Raw genomic sequence first — 17,814 nt, 5'->3', positions numbered from 1 at the left:
TATAAAATAGAGGAAGATGGGCACAGATGTTAGCTCAGGGCCAGTCTTCCTCAGCAAAAAGAGGAGGATTGGCGGCAGATGTTAGCTCAGGGCTAATCTTCCAAAAATAAATAAATAAATAAAAAAAAGGCCTGCTATATCAACCCACTTTACACAGTCATTGATAATATCACATTTGGATATTAATATTTTCATCATTCCTTGATGGGTGTGTGAGAACAGTGTGATGTAGAGATACAGACAGTGAAAGGAAATGGTGAGGAATGAAGTAAATGGTCTAGAATAAACCAAAGCCTTTTCATGTTTTCCCTATTTCTGTAGAATCCCAACAGGAAAGGGTGAGTTCACCCATCTTCTCCAAGTTCCTATTTAAGTGATGAAGCCACTAGGCAATATTCCCAGTACGTGATTTTTCAACCTCTAATTGCGTAAATTTAGCGAGATGAAGCCTACAATTAATGAAATTGGTTTCTTCCATTTTCAGACATACATTTATTGAGCTTACAATGCCTCCTTTATTGGATTAAAATTTCCTTCTTTTAGTTCCCACTCATTAGATGAGATGAAAGGAACCAATATGCAGATCAAATCAATCTGTGCATGATATTACCATCACGTGTCATATGGAAGATGGCACTTTATAACTTCTGAATTAGTGGCAATCCACTGACCCTTCAATTTGTTTAGACTTTAGTATATTTCAAACAGTGTTTTCTGCCATGTTTCTGCCATTAAGAAAGATTAACAAAAGTGTATGGGTAAATTGAGAAAATATGGTACAGGTGAAAACTCTTAAAACTTTTTTTCTGAAAGAAGCATTCCCCATAGATTTTTTCCACCACGATATTTTTCCTTAATCTGTCACAGTGTCCCACAAATGCCACCTTGAAAAGCAGAGAAGTGTCTTGGGGTTTCCTTCCATTCTGAAATTCTTTCACCAAGGACATTTACAATTATTTAAGGGGTACAATTCTCAGAGATGATTAAGAATATCATTGAGTCTTGTATGTTCCTTCAAGTATACAGCCATATCCAATTTTCCTCAACAAGCTGCTGCCAGTGGTTGACACCAGAAAACTTGAGGAAAGCCACATGAAGCAGAGAACATCAAGAAAGTACACAGATGAGTGCTTTTTACTTCCCATGTAATTAATATGAATGTCTCTATAGATCAATTATCTCAGTATTCCCAACCATTTTATGCACTTTCTTAAGGCTATTAAATATATACAAAGCACAGATCGTACCCTCATTGAATTATGTTTTGACAGATATTTAATAAGCTTTCAAAAATGTTATCAAGTATATGGTTTTTATTATGTATTTGTTTTCCCATTTTGTGTTCCAGACGCCACACAGGTACTGGGATGACAGGAATGAAACACAGTCCTTGAGCAAAGAATGCTTACAGTCTCCTGTTGGAGGCCGTGGTCTAATCAACGGAGTGAGAGAGAAAATGAAGCCTTGAGGAGAGTATTTTTATAAAGGACCAAGAGGGGATTTAGTGAGGACTGAGAAGGGGGAAGAAGGGAGGAGCATCTGAGCGGGAGGACTGAGCTGAGAACCTCAGCACAGGGATGCATTTCACCAGGACCCTCACTCTGCTCTCTGTCCTTCCCACGTTGGACTTCATATCCTCTAAGACGGCACTGTCTGCCCACCTCAGGGTCTCTAATTCCCCTCCTCTCTATCTAGAATCCTTACTTCTCCTCCTTCCACTGCCTCTCTATTCAGTGTTTATTTCTGAAATTGAATTTCAAAGAATTTTTTTTCTCTGCACTCTAGATTTAGACATTTTGCCCGAACTTAGAGTACCTTGCTTTTTTACTTCAGGGTGATTTGGAGTTTATGATGAATTATTTGTAAGATTAGTTAATTAATCATACTCATTCCTATTCATTAGTATACATTCATTAGGAATCATTAGTTCCCAAACTACTGGATTCACCATGAAATGCAAAGCACCTAGAGTTCCAAAAGAGCGTTCTAAACTCTTAACAGCTCTTAGGATAATTAAATTAATACATAAAACAAACATCAGTTCAATGAGAAATTGGCAGAGTAAGATGGAGATTGGAAAGTTTTCCAAAAATAGAGAGTACCTTATTCAAAATGGAGATATGCAACGAAATATAGCATATTTAGGAAATTCTAAAATGTTGATACCATTCTAGCTTAATAAATACTTATCATATTAAGGTATTTGAGACAACTTTATAGTATAATAAATGATTTGAAAAACACAAGGGTGTGTTCGTGTGTGTATGTGTATATAAATACATGTTTATTGATAGCATATACCTATTTACTTAAAACCAAATTTTATTTTTCAGTTTCTGCAGGGCCTCTTTCACATCCTCGCTCCACAGGGCATAAATCAGAGGGTTTAACATGGGAATCACAAGAGCGTAAGACAATGTCATTTTGTCTTCATCAAGGGAGTAGGAAGAACTTGGTTGGAAAAACATGAAGAGCAAAGTTCCTTGGAAAATTACCATGGCAGTTAAATGGGAGGTGCAAGAGGAGAAAGCTTTGGACCTCCCCTCAGCACAGGGGGTCTTCAAGACTAATAGGGTAATATCATAATAAGAGATGAGAACTCCTAAAATGGTACACAGTTCAATGAAGCCAAATATGATGAACGTCACTCACTCACTGACCTGTGTTTCTGAGCAAGAGAGCAAGAGAAGAGGAGGGGCATTGGAGAAGAAATGGTTAATCTCGTTTGACCCACAGAAACATAAGCAGAAAGTTAATGTGGTGTGTGTCAAGGCATCTGCTGTTCCCACCAGATTAACCCCAGCTGTGAGCAGGGAGCTCAGGCTGCGGGACCTGTTGGCTGTGTAGAGCAATGGGCTTCTAATGTCCTTGTACTAATCAAAGGCCATCACTGCCAGCAATAGACACTCAGAATCTGCAAAGATACAGAAGATGAAAAGTTGCAGAGCTGAGGCAAAGAAGGGGGTTGATTTGTTCTTGGCAAAGAGGTCCACCAACATCTTGGGCCCAATTGCTGAGGAAAAGCAGAGATCACGGAAAGAGTGGTGCCTGGGGACAAAGTACATCAGTGTGTGCAACTGGGAATCCATTCTAACTAAAATGATTACTCCAAGATTTGCCAGATTAATGAGGTAAACAGCTAGAAATGTGGTAAATAGGGTCACTTTGGTCTCAGGATTATCGGTGATTCCCAAGAGAAAGAATTCAGTCAAGGAGGAGCAATTTTCACTGTACATCGTCTTTATTCTTGTTGTAAACTTTTACAAGAATGATCAAGGAAATGGCTGTTCAGCATTTAACTCTTCTGCATATCCAAAAATACTATCTGTAAGACAGAACATGATTTGTTTCCGTAAACTGTCTTTTTTACCCTCAGAAAATAGCCCAACAAGTGTCACTTTTAAAGAGGCATTATTGTTTTGTGAAAAAACTAAAAATGTCTGGGATTGAAAGTTGATAAATTTTAATTCTAAATCTGTTTTTCATTCCTGAGATATGTGACTCATCTTGGTTTCTGTCACCCTATGTCAGGCAGTAGATTTGAACTGAAAACTCATTCTAGATCCAAAATAATGTGAAAGAGACAATAAAGTTAGAGGGACAAGGTGAGATGATACAGGACTAATATATGCTTGACAAAAAGAGTCACATTTACTGCATAATTCAAGAAACACATTGGGAAGAGGGCCAAATGGGCAAAGGGGCTCATTTGTACAGTGATGGGTGGAAACAACTAGACTTTTGGTGGTGAACATGATGTGGTCTATAGAGAAGTCAATATATAATATGGACACCTAAAATCTTTATAATGTGATAAATCAATGTTACTTCAACTAAAAAAAAAAAAGAAGAGACTAATAAACAAGTAGCAATGCCTTCTCTGGCACTAATTCACCACTTTGGCTGTAGTTATAATTACTTGGGGAATTTAGCAAAAAAACACTAATTCCCAGATCACAACATATATGCTCTGGCTATATTCCATACAAAATGCTCTAAAAGTCTGTCTAGATGATTCTATTACCTGACCGTTGTTTGTAGCCACTGAGATAAGGAAACAAAGTAGCTACTATTAAGCTTCTACATCAGAGGCAGACAGTGTAAGCAGCTACTTTCTATATAAGCCTCACCACAGGACACTTCAAAATCTCGTTTTCCAAATTTGAAACTGGAGTTTGGGGAGATTAAGCGACTTTAGGAAAATCACAAACTAGCAAGTAGTGGAATGAAATTTAAGCCTATGTCACTCCAATTTCCGGCGCTGAGTGCTTTTCAGATCTGACACTTGTACTGGGGACATTTCAAGTATCAGTCAGATACTTCATGTTTCCTAGTAATCATATCAGATGAGTTGATAATTTTTTTTCTATTTAGTAAACTCATCATTCATTTGTTCATTTTTTATCAAATGCATGTCAAATATTTACCATAAACTAGGAACCGAGATAGATATTGGAGATGTTCAAGATGTTCAAGATATTGGAGATGTTCAAGAAGCTCAAAGTCCTGGAAGGGACTCAGAAGAGCACACAAATATTTCACTAATATGTCATGCAACTTAGAGGATTGTGACAGAGTTGGTATCAGACCCACCCCTACAAGCTAAGGAATTATAGAATTTGGCCAAGGTCATAAATCGTTTTATGAATTGTAACAAATGTACCATTCTGGTGAGGGATGCTGATAATAGGGGAAGGAAATGCATTTGCGGGGGCAGGAGGTATATAGGAAACCCCTGTACCTCCCTCTTAATTTTTCTGTGAACTTAAAACTTCTCTAAAAAAAATAAAGTCTTAAAAGACAAATGTTGAAGAAATGCAAGGTGGTGATCACCTCTATGTAACCTACTTTTAGGGTCAGTCTTTTTCTTCTTATTTGTTTTCTCCAATAAAATTGAAAAAAAATCAACAAAATAAAACTAACAAACATTTGTGATCAGTGTAAGCTAACGCTATCAAAATATCTGTCACTGAATAATGAGTCCAAGAGAGCAAATATTTGGAACTCTTTGACAAGGGGTCAAGGCTTTGAGGATCAGAATTAATGTTCGAGAATGACACTGATGGAATCAAACGAAAAGGGGCCAGCACTTTCTGAGCTAATTGTTTAAAGCAGATATTTGCTGCTCTAAATTGGAAGGTGGATGATGTGAGAATCTGTAATTTGTCATTTAAAACTTCATTAACCAGGAAACTTTCTGGAGACTTGTGTCAGTCAGCTGATTGACTAGCAATGATGAGACCACCATAATCCATAAACTGTCTATTTTCCCATTACCATGGCAATGAAACAGAGGAGAAAAACATGCAAATCGCTCATTCATGTTTTTATTTTGCTTTCCTAAATTACTTCTAAGCTCCCTGAGTCAGACTTCCATTATAATGAAGTCTTGACTTTAAAAAAAGTTGTTTAGTTAGAGCTTCCTAATTGGCAACAGAGCATTTAACCAAACTGCCAGCTCCCAAATTTGTTAAACGTTCTTTGTTATTTGGATATGAAAACAGCCTCACGGAGACTTGCAGATTTGATATTGGGAACTTAAAATGTTACTATGGGGATTTGTAAAATAATTCCAAACAAAACCAAGCATTGTGCATAACTTTTAAAACTGCAAAACACAGAAAAAGTACTAAATGTATTCAGATAGTATAATCAATCATAAAATATTACAGCAGCAACGGAGTAGACAGATTCGCTCTCTTTTAATGGGAGAGACAATGTAATTTCTGATGCAAAATCAGCCATTTGTGAAGCATCAGCAATTAAATTAAGAGCTTTCAAATCTGTAAAGTCAGGGGAATCTGAGGGGAGTTGTTTTTTTTTGAGGAAGATCAGCCCTGAGCTAACTACTGCCAGTCCTCCTCTTTTTGCTGAGGAAGACTGGCCCTGAGCTAACATCCATGCCCTTCTTCCTCCACTTTATACATGGGACGCCTACCACAGCAAGACTTTTGCCAAGCCGTGCCATGTCCGCACCCGGGATCCGAACTGGCGAACCCTGGGCCGCCGAGAATCGGAACGTGTGAACTAAACCGCTGCGCCACCGGGCCGGCCCCTGAGGGGAAGCGTTGTTTTAAAGGCATGTAAAGTATTGACTTAAAACATGTGGCCTTAAAGCACTGTCACTCTGAACTTTCTCCTCACAGATGAGGGGTCAGCGCGCCACACCACGCCCTCATGGCTGACATCCGAGATAACTGACCTTCCTTCACTTACCATAAATTATTGTACACTGAGAAAAATAAGGACATAGGTTCGGAGGGGAAATAATTCTGAGGAGAAGTCCTGTTGTTTCAATCGAGGCTGTAGCGAAATTTTCAAAAGAACTGCTTCAATTCTTGTTCAAAATTTGCCCTCCCAAGATTTACCAAACTGAGGTTTCAAATGCTGTAGGTAAAAATTACACTTTGATCTTTTCTTGTTCAATCTTTTGAGATTAAAGATGCTACACATTTTTTATAATTCTTCCTGTTTAACAAGAACGCTTGTCCTCAATCTGAGGGGATTCTCACCAGGCTGCTCTGAGGAGTCGCGTCCTTGTCTGCTGACTGGGCTCTGCTCCAGGTTCAGCGTCATGGGTGGCTTCTTTATTTTCCTCCTCTCCCTCCCTCTTCCATTTCCTCCCTTCCTTCTGCTTTAAACAGAGAAGAGAACCCATAGCCGATATCAAAACTGACTTACGAGCAGACGCTTGAGTATTTCTAATTAATATTAATAATAAAGGCAGATCAGATTCTTCTTTAAAAAAAGAAATTAAGTATTAAGACACACATCAATTGCCTTAGAAGACTGGCAGAATTGGCTTGTGTTATTCGTGTTAAAAAATGGGGTCATGAATTAGTTCTCTTTCTCTAAAAGATGAGCTAGTCTCTGACTCCTGGTATTTCTTAAAAACATTTCTTCTGCAAGTTCTCTCATAAGTTGCTGGCATGAGAGACATTTCACAAGAGGTGACATCTTTGGTCTCATATTGATCAAAGCACAGAGCTCTAGGTGGTCATCTTATACTCTTTGTGAAAAGTCTTCGGTTCAAAACCTATGAGCTGCTAAGGAGTCATTTGATGGGGAACGTAAATCCAAATACAGTCAGGGATACCAGTATTTCAAGTTTACTCCTAATAAAGGTTTGTAATCTTAGTTTTTTAAAGAAAATCTAGGTTTTATCTTTTTTGAAAATTGTAGAAGTTCAACATTCATTTTAAGAGTAAGTGGTTATTTTCTTCTCCCTTTTTTCCCTCATATGGAAGTTCATCGCGATTCTCAGAGTTTGCAGGGAAGTGGTCATTCTTGAATATGTTTAGTTTCTCACTTCCTACTGAATTTTTAATAGTTTTGAATTGTTACACTATCTAATGGTTTTTGATATTCCCTAAATTAATTTATTCATCTTTTAATCTAGTGACCTATTATACAATTAGAATATAACACTGCCTTGTCATTTACTTGGCCTTTAGAATTACCATAAAGATTAAATGATAACAGATTTTATATATACAACAGATATATGTGAAACCTAATATTATGAATTATAACAAACAGATCCATAATTTTATCCTAAAGGAAACTGATGACTTTTTAAATATGCCATTTTATGCCATATCCCTATGTAGAAAAGACAGAAAATGACTCCTAGTCATTTATAATTCAAAACTCATAATTGAAAATCATCTAAAGCATGCCTGATCTCGAAAAAGTCATGAATTTTGAGCACAGTAAATTACTCTACCTTGGATATCAAAATCTTCTGAAATATTTGGATTTAAAAGTTTTAAGTTTATGTTCCTCTTAACCTAAAATGATTGACATTAAAGTATAATTTATAACAACAAAATAATAATTGTAAAAGATGCAAACGTTTGTTCTCAGAAATTTATCGCTTAAAAATTTGTACAAATATATATCTATATCTTGGTAAAATGCAATCATACATTAGATATCCTGCTAATGCAGAATTTCTTAATGCATTTTGAGGTGGCTATCTTATAAAATAAATTATATATATGTATTTTTTCTAAAACAGTGATTATTTTAAAGTAACTTGGATAGAAGCCAAGATGAATTTAAAAATCCTACAAATAATAGTAAGATATGAAATAATGCAAAACACAATTCTTTTAAAAGACCCAAAAACAAAATAAACTACTTCTTATTTATTAATAAGATATGAAAGAAATGAGAAACTTTAGGAATGAGAAGAAAAACATAACTCCCAAATACAGAAAAGATGAAAAGAATTAGAAGCCGCTCCTACAGGCTAATCTATTTTTTAAACTAGAAGAAATGGATGATTGCCCAGCCAAGTGAAAAATGCCAAATTGACCAAGAAGATCTAGAACACTTCAGTAAATAGATTAACCTGGAAGAAAATGGAAAGGTGATTCAAGATCAACCAAGAAGATGACTAGGGTAGGTTCATGGCTGAGTTTTACTGAACTTTCAATGGCAGAAATCACCCCCGTGTTTGTGTTTTGTGTTCATGTTGTGCATAGTTATTCCAACAAGAGAAAAACTTAGAAGGATTCACACCAGTAAACTCATTGGAGAGAGATCACATGACAGGAGGAGGGAGGGAGAAAATACAAACACCATTACAAATAAAGGTTCAAGGAAATTTCAGATGGTGATAAAACCAGCGCCAAACAGAGAAGGGAGGAAAAGGGAACACAGCATTTAAAAGTGATGTGGCTTTTAATGGCATGTGTCTATTCAGAGTTACATATATGTGAGATGTATGTGAACAAAGGAGAGGAGAAAGAAGGGAGGAAGAAAGGAGAAAAGAAATTGACTTGGCAACACCTCTTTTCCCAGGAAACCCTACATAGATTTTCTCTTTATGGTGGCAAGGGAGAACAGTAAAGGATCTCTCTCTCTCTCTCTCTTTTTTTTTTTTTTTGAGGAAGATTAGCCCTGAGCTAACATCTGTGCCCATCTCCCTCTATGTTATATGTGGGAGGCCACCTCAGCATGGCTTGATGAGCAGTGCTAGGTCCACACCCAGGATCCGAACTGGTGAAGCCCAGGCCTTCGAAGCAGAACGCACGAACTTAACTGCTGCACCACCAGGGTGGCCCCAAGGATCTCTCATTTTTTAAAATGATCTCCAGAAGCGAAAAGTCTGAGACTTACTTAGACACTTGAACTAGTCACGTTTTCTCTCTCAGCAGGGGGCCCTCACCTGTGCAGAAAGCACTGGAGGTGACCCAAGTGCTCCCCTTGCTCTAACAGCCCCCTAGTTCACCCCAGCCTCACGCTGTGCCGGGGGGCGGGCCGTGGGGAGGAGGACGGATGACGGGCGCAGGTCCTATTACTCTTCACCTTGTAGCTCTAGTGACATGGCCGTTATCTCATTTGATGGCTTTCATCCTTTTAAAATTTTGATCTCTGCAAATCTTCACTGACAGTCATGGACAATCTGTAAAAAAGGCCAGTACATTTAAAAAGTAAAATAATGTCTCAAAGAAATCAACCATGAGAATTTCTTAAATTGTAGCATATCCTTAAAACACAGTTGTATCATAGATTATAACTTGTGAAAGGCAGGCAAATTCACCCACAAGTAAAAATAACAAAATTTATTTTATACCCGAAGAAAGGAAAAGATATTGCTGACACTTGGGAATCTTTGAGGAGAAAAACCTCTAAATGGCCTAAAAATTGTGAATTACATGAATATCTTACTAATGCATTTTGATTCGAGCATGCAAAACATTCTTCATTTTATTTTAGAGAATATACTGATAGTGAAATAAGCACAAGGAAAGAAAACCAAGTGAATTAAGAAGAAAGCAAGTAACTTACAAATTCTTTTTATTTAGTATTATTAAGAGACTTACATGATATGGGTGGTGGTTCAAGTCTGTCTCCTGAGAGCTAACGGTGTTGCAAAATAGTTTGTTTTCTTCATGACTAATTATTCGGTTGAGATTGGTCCAACTGGCACTTGATTGAGGACAAAGTTTTGGATAACCCACTGGTTTTTCCTCTCTTTTTGTCTCTTTTTATGGCATTAACATTGGTTTATAACATTATACAAATTCCAGGTGTACATCATTACATTTCGATTTCTATGCAGATTACATCACGTTCACCACCCAGATACTAACTGCAATCCAGCACCACACCCACGTGCCTGATCACCCCTTTCGATCTCCTCCCTCCCCGCTTCCCCTCTGGTAACCACCAATCCAATCTTTGTCCCTGTGTGATTGTTTGTCATTGTTTTTATCTTCTACTTACAACTGAGATCATACGGTATTTGACTTTCTCCCTCTGACTTACTTTGCTTATAGCATAATGCCCTCAAGTTCCATCCATGTTGTCACAAATGGCCAGATTTCCTCCTTTTTTGTGGCTTAGTATTCCATTGTGTATATACCACATCTTCTTTATCCATTCATCTCTTGATGGGCACCTAGGTTGTTTCCGAGTCTTGGCTGTTGTGAATAATGCTGCGATGAACATAGGGGTGCATGTATCTTTATGCATTCGTGTTTTCATGTTCTTTGGATAAATCCTCACTGGTTTTAACGTTTTCTCAATAGCAGTAGCACTTTCATTTCCCCATTTCTGTGAACTTTAATATAATAATTTTATATCTTAATAATATAGCTTTATATCTTAATGGCTAACCGTTTTTAAATACTTATTACATGCCAGGCATTGATCTAAGCACCTCACCTGTGTCCACCCACTTAATTCTGACACATCTCTATGAGTTATTGCCCATGTCACAGATGAGGAGACAGAAGCACAGAACAGTGCAGTAACCTGCAAGCAGGTGACAAGCTTGAATAACACCCCGCCAGAGCTGGGCCTTAACTTAAACTGTCTTTTGTAAACTGATGCAGAAATTCCGTAAATTATTTAAATACACATACATTTTTCTGAAAAATGGTCACAGCACTTATATTCAAATGTTGACTGCCAGAAAAATCATCATTTAACAACTTGAGATGTTTACCATCTGACTAAGAGGAGTCAGAATTCTGGGGTTTTTTTCAAAGTATTTAAGGCACTAGAATTATAATGTTAAAAAGTGGAAGTCTGAACAAGAGACATATGATTCGAATGTACAGAAAAGTGAAGGACTGCCTATAGACCATATTTTAGGGTTCTGTTACAGTGACAAAAAGTTCCAAACATTTTCAAGACAAGAGATTAACTAAATTTTGATCTCCACTCACTGAAAATGTGGATACAGCCCTTTTAACGAGGCCATTTTTAAGTTGAGTTGCTGAATAAAATAAGACTTTTGCACATTTCAACTCGATCTCTTTTCCTTTTGAGGTTTTAAATATCTCTCATTCTATTTCTCAGCAACAGATCATTTCACAGATGAATTCTAGAACATCACAAGAAATCATGACTAATAATAATTATCATTGTCATTTTGCATTTATAGAACACATTTTCTCTGAAAGTGTGTGTGTGTGACATGCATGGCACACTGCAGAATTATTGCCTAAAGGAAAAATAAATTAGCGACATCTTGCAAGAAAGTCTTCATAGTTCATAAGGCAAGGAGAATACAATTTAATCCAACAGCAGAATTCCTGTCAAGACAGAAATATCACTTAAGGAGAAACCTTAAGGTGCTCCTGTGACATGGCAGCCGTGGGCACGGTTGATCTGGAGCTTCCTGTGACAACCCCAAGATGGGGGCCAAGGTGGTGGAGAGAGAGGAAAGAAGGAGTCAGAGAGAGTGCAGCAGTGCTGAAGGCCACGAGGACAGTGTGGACAGCTGACCCCCAGGTGGGCATGGCCAATGTCAGTTGGAACAGAGATGACCGTTATGAAGTTTGAAGCAGATGCAATAAAACTTCTGTTTCTTTCCACAAATAACCAGTCTATCACAATTACATAGACTTGCTGGGGGAGTGCATTTGAGGGAAACTAAGGAAATGGGCTCCTCTCCTCCTTGGGAAGAAAATAAAGGGAAAGTCAGAGGACAGATACAAGTGAGACTCAAATTTAGCAGAAGCAATAAATTAGGACAAACTGACTTGAAGAAACGTAAAATCTAATGATTCTCAGGGAAAGGCATGAGCAAAGGAAGGATCTGAGGTTCCCCATCACAGATGGGACATGGGCATTTTTTACGAAAGAGTGTCTGTTCTATCGACACTTCAAGGGGAAGGGGGGTTTTACAGGACTGGTGGACTTGGGAACATCTGAGTGAAATTATCCATTATAACCTTTTTTTCCCTTAACTACAATTTTATATTTGATGAAATATATTGTACCCAAGCAGACTAATCTCTTAAAGTTCAGTTTGAACTGATCATTTTTACTTATTTATTATTTTTGTGAGGAAGATCGGCCCTGAGCTAACACCTGTTGCCAATCTTCCTCTTTTTACTTGAGGAAGATTGTCACTGAGCTAACATCTTTGCCAGTTTCCCTCTATTTTATGTGGGACACTGCTGCAGCATGGCTTGATGAGTGGTGCTAGGTCCATGCCTGGGATCCAAACTTGTGAACCCTGGGCTGCCAAAGTGGAGCACACGAAGTTAACCACTATGCTACCAGGCCAGCCCCTGAACTGATCATTTTTATGCTTTATAGGTTTTTTTTTAAGTCAATAAATTTTTATTTAAGTAATTTCACATGTTCTGATTCCTTCCAATCACCTTAGTTCCTCCAAAGTTTGAGTCATAATCTTCAAGACAGCCCTTTTAAAAAGAAATTGTGCTCAATCCGTGGCTATCATGTCAGTCAGTTCACAATTCTTTCAGTTGGGATTCTTTGGTCTTCCCTCGAATATGGACATCCTTTAAAAATTCTCCACCTGTAATCTTTAGGATCCAATTTCTTCAACCAGTTTACCTTAGGGCCACATTTAGGGCCAGAGTCGATGGATCTAACTGGTTCTCAGTATTGTACACCCTGTAAACATAAGCAAGTTCAAATCATACTCACTCCTAAGCTATCACCCTAGAACAGTACAGATCTCAGGATACGCCAATGCCAAAGATTAAAAAAAAACTGACCATTAAGTCTTTCATAGTTTTAGCAGCTCTGTGTTGTACTTCTTTCCCACAGATCTAACACATAGTTCTGTGAGTAAAGGAAACCTCGTAATTACTCTATGAGGCATTTCCAACAATGTAGGTCTACAGAAAATGCCCCACTGGGATAGACCTCAACTTTGCTTTATAGTTTTGAAAACAGATTGTGATTTGCCTTTTTGTTTTTGCTGAGGAAGATTCACCCTGAGCCAATATCTGTTGCCAATCTTCCTCTATTTTGTATGTGGGTCACCAGCACAGCATGGCTGATGAGTGGTGTAAATCGACACCCAGGAACCAAGTCTGGGCCACCAAAGGAGAGCATGCCGAACTGCACCACTAAGCTACAGGGCCGGCCCCCAGATTGTGATCTTTAAGTGCCTGTGTTGACATTTAGATGCTAAAAGTGTTAGGCAAGTGATCTGGCCTCAGCCCCCTCTCTGAACTCACCTGATACCTTTCTCCCCATCAGTCACTTTTCCAGGCTGGCAGCCACAGCACTCAGATGGGCTCCCACCCTCACGGTTTCATTCTTCCTGTGTACCTCCTACCTGGAAAACTCGAATCTTACCTCCTTAGGGAGACCTACCCCGACCAGCCAATCTAAACCAGGGTGACCATGGCCCACCCAGACCTGTGGGCTCTCTCAATCACATGACTCTGCTTCATCACCATCTGAAGTGACCTTGATCTTTCCAGGATTTACTTGCTTGTTGCTTGTCTCATCTCCCAGGACTAGTGTGTAGGCTCCTTCATGGCACAGGACCCTAAGCTGTGCTGTTCAGGACTATCTCCAGCACCTGAAGTTGTGAAAACATGAAATAAGTACTTGTGAAATGAAGAAATAAATCAGAGGCATATATTAATAAAGAGAATAATTATAAATGTAAAATATACGTATATGAAGTATTTGTAAAGGCAAACACCAATGGTACATGTCATCATTACAGTCATGTTCACACCATGACTTGCTTAGAAATTTCTTCAGAACAATTCAAAAGCAAATGATAGGTCACGTATGTTTGTCAATGTTTTCTAATTTGGAGAGGCGTGGAGTAGTAATATTTAATATCTGTCTGTGATGGGAAGAATGACGCCCTGAAAATGCCCAGGCCCTAATCACTGGAACCTGTGAATATGCTACGTTTTATGTCAGAAGGGAGCTTGCCAATGTAATTAAGACTATGAACCTTAAAATAGGGAGATTATTCCAGATTATCTGGGTGAGCCCAAGTTAATCATGTGATCCTTAAAAACAGGTAAGTTTCCCTGGCTGGAGTCAGAGATGTGGTAGAAGAGAAGGCAGGAAAGATGCTGCCGCGGGGAGGGCAGAGAGATTGCGAGTGAGAAGGACACGATGCCCTATTGCTGGTTCTGAGACATAAGGGGACACCTGCAGGGACCAGAGAGAGGCCTCTAGGTGATAAAGACAGCCCAAAGCTGGCAGTCAGCAAGGACACAGGGACCTTTTTCCTACAAGTGCAAGGAACCTAATTCTGCCGGTGACCCAAATGAGCTAGGATGTGCCTCCAAGCATCTGCCTCCAGAAGGGAACACAGCCCTGCCAGCATCTGGATTTGGTTCTTGTGAGACCTGGACCAGAGGAACCAGCTGAGCCACACTGTGCCCAGACTTCTGAACCACGGAAACTGTGAGATAGTAAATAAGGTGTTTAGGCTGCTAAGTAGTGATAACTTGTTATAGCAAAAGAAAACCAAATAACGTCTAATAATAATCATAAGAATAACAAGTAACATGGAATTCTCACAGCGCCTTAGAAGGTGTAAGGATTTTATGAGAATTTCATTTTATTTTTATGACAATTTATGAGGTAGTGTACTTGACCCATTTTGAGAAGTCTATTTAACCCAAACCTCTTGTCTTTGAGAACTGCCCCTCCTCACTCACGCATAGGAGTGGGCCTTTGGCAATGATGTTACCATTTTGTGATCCCATTGCTCTGGTCTAAAGTGGACCTACGGTGAACACTCGGCCTAAGACGGGTCAAATAGATTCAACTCCCTTAACTTGGAATTGTAATTGAGAGGTGTTACTTTCTTGAACATGGAGTATATAAAATCAGAAATTGTGGAGTGGCATTTACATGGAAAGAAAGATAAAATAATGAAGATGTACAGAGAGAAAGAGTGGCCAGAGGTGAGGGAGAGAGATTGAAAAAGTGGCTTCCTAGGTTTTAGATGGATTTCCTGTTTGTTGCTACTGCCTCTTGAGGCCCAGCTGTATCCTGGCCACCACTTCATTACGGAAAATGTCTTGGGTTTATTACCAGTGTCTGCAGTTACAGTGCCCGGCAGCCTTCACCCTGTGCCTACTTGTCGTGAGACCTTAAATGACCCGGGGCAGCTCTAGGATTCCAACCAACATCACCCTGTCGCTCCAGGAGCTTCTGGGTCAGAGAGCTCCTCCTTTCTCCACACTGCACACATCTGGAAATATCAGCAAGCACGTGTGTTCACAGGTACTGTGACTGCGTTGTGGATATGAACCCTGACCCAGGCATTAATTTATTTAAAATAGTGTTTTAACATTTTCAAAAAGTGGGACATCTTCACAATGTCTATTTGTTATTTCTCATTGTATTGCATTATGACCCAGAAATGTAAAGTGTAAGATTTTTGTCCTTTCATATTTACTAAGTATAGCTTTTTGTTTTCAGATTATGGTCAAAGTATTTCTATTTCTTTGCAAGTCTGTTGACTCATTTTTTAAAAAAATTTGTTACTACATTCTTTTGAGTATGTTCATACACATTAGTTATGTTTTCATTGTTTCTTGTGCTTAAAAAATTTCTGGCCCTTCATTTTCTCTTAGACTTTTCCTTCCATGCCCTTTGCTCTAGATTCTATGATCTAACAGCCATGTGAATTAAGATTTCTTTCAGTTCTAGATACCAGAAAATCTGACACACAATAGTCTCAATAAGAAGGTAGGAGAGGGGGCTGGAGAGGCAGGCAGGGGCCAGGTTGTCTGAGCTCTTTTTCTATTGCAATGAGAAGCAGAGGCAGAGTTTAAATGGGGAGGTGGGTGGCACATATCATGGTTTTTCACTCTTTCAAGAGGTCACTCTGCATGCTGAGTGAAGAATGGCTGGAGGAGGGCAAGAGAGGAAGCAGGGAGACGGTTAGGAGGCCATCCTTGGCAGGAGACCAGTAAGAGAGGAAGGCGGCTGAACCAGGTTGCAGAAATGGAGACAGCGAGAAGTTGCAATCACAATGCATGTTGCAGGCAGAGCCAACAGGACTTGCTGTGAGACTGCGTGCAGGGTGAGAAGGGCAGAGAAGGGATGACTCCTGGGTGCTCCCCTCCGGGAAGAGGTTTGGTTTAGTTTTAAATTTTTAATTACTTACCTTGGAAATTACTTAACTTATTCTTCCAAATCTTGTAGTAAACTGATGCTCCAGAAAGTTGCACCACAGATATTCTGCCGTTTTGCATCCTCCCTGTACAGAACTGGGGCTGCCAGCACTCATCTGAGAGGCAGGTAGTAATGTAGAACTCGGAATTATCAGAGAAACTAAATGGGAAAATGACTTAACAGAATTATTGTAACTCCCAACAGCAACAAATTATTAAACTCGGTTCCAAAGGGATATTTAAAAAGGGATGTTAAAAGTGGTTCCAAAGGAGCTGCATTGTAGAGCAGAAATGCTGAAGTTGTGTAACACCTTCCTACACAAACTTCCCTAACATTTTGGGGGTACTGCTGGGAACTTCTGGTCCTGTTGCCTGTGTTGATTAGGTCAAGAGGCCCACAGTGGGACAAGGATGCGGTGAACCAGCCTGTGTGGGCCGTCAGAGAAGCGGTGTGGGTGTGGTCCCCAAAGCAGCTTGGGGGGGCGTCACTGACCTGAGCACCTGAGTTTCCTGTCTGGATAACGCAGGAATGGGGCTGCCCACTGTGACGTTTTCTCCTTTTATAACACGGCTGGGGCAGTCCTTCCAAGATGCCTGACCAAGGTGTGGATGGTTCAGCCAGGCCGGGTCCAAGGGGCACTCTGAAGTGAGCCTGACCAGGGGTTCCAGAGGGAGGATCGTTGCAGCCAGAGGGATGGAGGGGAGAACGGGAAAGGCAGCATTGAAAAGGCAACTTCCAGGTTCCCAGGTACCTGGCATTTCCATTCTAGCCGGTGAATTCACGGTTTCAAACATGGGCCAGGGAGCTTCCGTTTGGGTTCCAGGCAGTCTCAGCACCCATCAGGCTGGTCAGCCCACCCCTACCAGGGCGCCAGCCTCAAGGCGCGCTGCCCGCCCCATTGCACATTCCCACGGGGGCAGGGCGTGGAGAGCGGGCGTGGCACGGAGTGGTGGGGGAGGGAGTGGCGCGTTGAAGGGGAGGCGGGGCGGGTTGGCGGGCGTGGTGAGGGTCAAGGCAGAAGCGTGGAGGGGCGGTGGGCGTGGTTGGAGGCGTGGCTAGGGGGCGTGGAAGAAAGCGGGGGCAGGGCGGCGGGCGTGGCAGAAGGTGTGGCGGGGGGGTGGGCGGGGTGGACGGGGTGGACGGCGGTGGGTGGGGCAGAAGGCGAGGCCGCGAGGTGGGCGGCGGGCGTGGCGACGGAGGGGCTTGCAGAAGGAGGGGCGGGGCGGAGGGCGCCGTGAAGGAGGGGGGCGGAGGAGGGGGGGCGGAGGCACAGGGCAGGGGCCCGGGTGGGGCGCGGTGCTCCCGGCGGGCAGCTGGTACCGTGCCCGCTCCCGCAAGCTGCAAGGGGCGCTGGGCACTCGTTGGTCTGCGAGAAGTCCAACTTCCGCCGTCAGAAGTCGCCCCAGCGGCATGTCGTGGACACGCACGACC

The 17,814-nt window shown here is 40.7% G+C and overlaps 1 long non-coding RNA gene and 1 other non-coding gene across 12 annotated transcripts in view; both read right to left on the bottom strand.

The window, feature by feature from the left end:
- LOC106840743 (uncharacterized) overlaps positions 1–17,441 on the bottom strand; it is a 30,020-nt gene extending 12,579 nt beyond the window's left edge. The window contains exons 1-3 of one of the 11 annotated variants that reach the window (XR_011499432.1): positions 16,376–17,438; positions 9,834–13,807; positions 9,176–9,412 (exon numbers count right to left, since the gene is read on the bottom strand). This is a non-coding gene — a long non-coding RNA (uncharacterized lncRNA). Of the gene's footprint in view, position 1; positions 13,808–16,375 lie in introns of those variants that run through there. The other 10 variants (XR_011499437.1, XR_011499428.1, XR_011499435.1 and 7 more) reach the window with 10 other exon arrangements.
- LOC123282325 (small nucleolar RNA SNORA18) lies at positions 13,016–13,146 on the bottom strand. The gene has a single exon (XR_006522398.2). It is a non-coding gene; the product is annotated as a small nucleolar RNA SNORA18 (small nucleolar RNA).
- Positions 17,442–17,814: the final 373 nt, after the last annotated feature.

This window comes from Equus asinus, chromosome 30 (genome assembly GCF_041296235.1).
Source record: "Equus asinus isolate D_3611 breed Donkey chromosome 30, EquAss-T2T_v2, whole genome shotgun sequence".
Taxonomy (NCBI): Eukaryota; Metazoa; Chordata; class Mammalia; order Perissodactyla; family Equidae; genus Equus; species Equus asinus.
The sequence above is the reverse complement of the archived record's forward strand: the minus strand, read 5'-3'. Positions and strand labels throughout refer to the sequence as shown.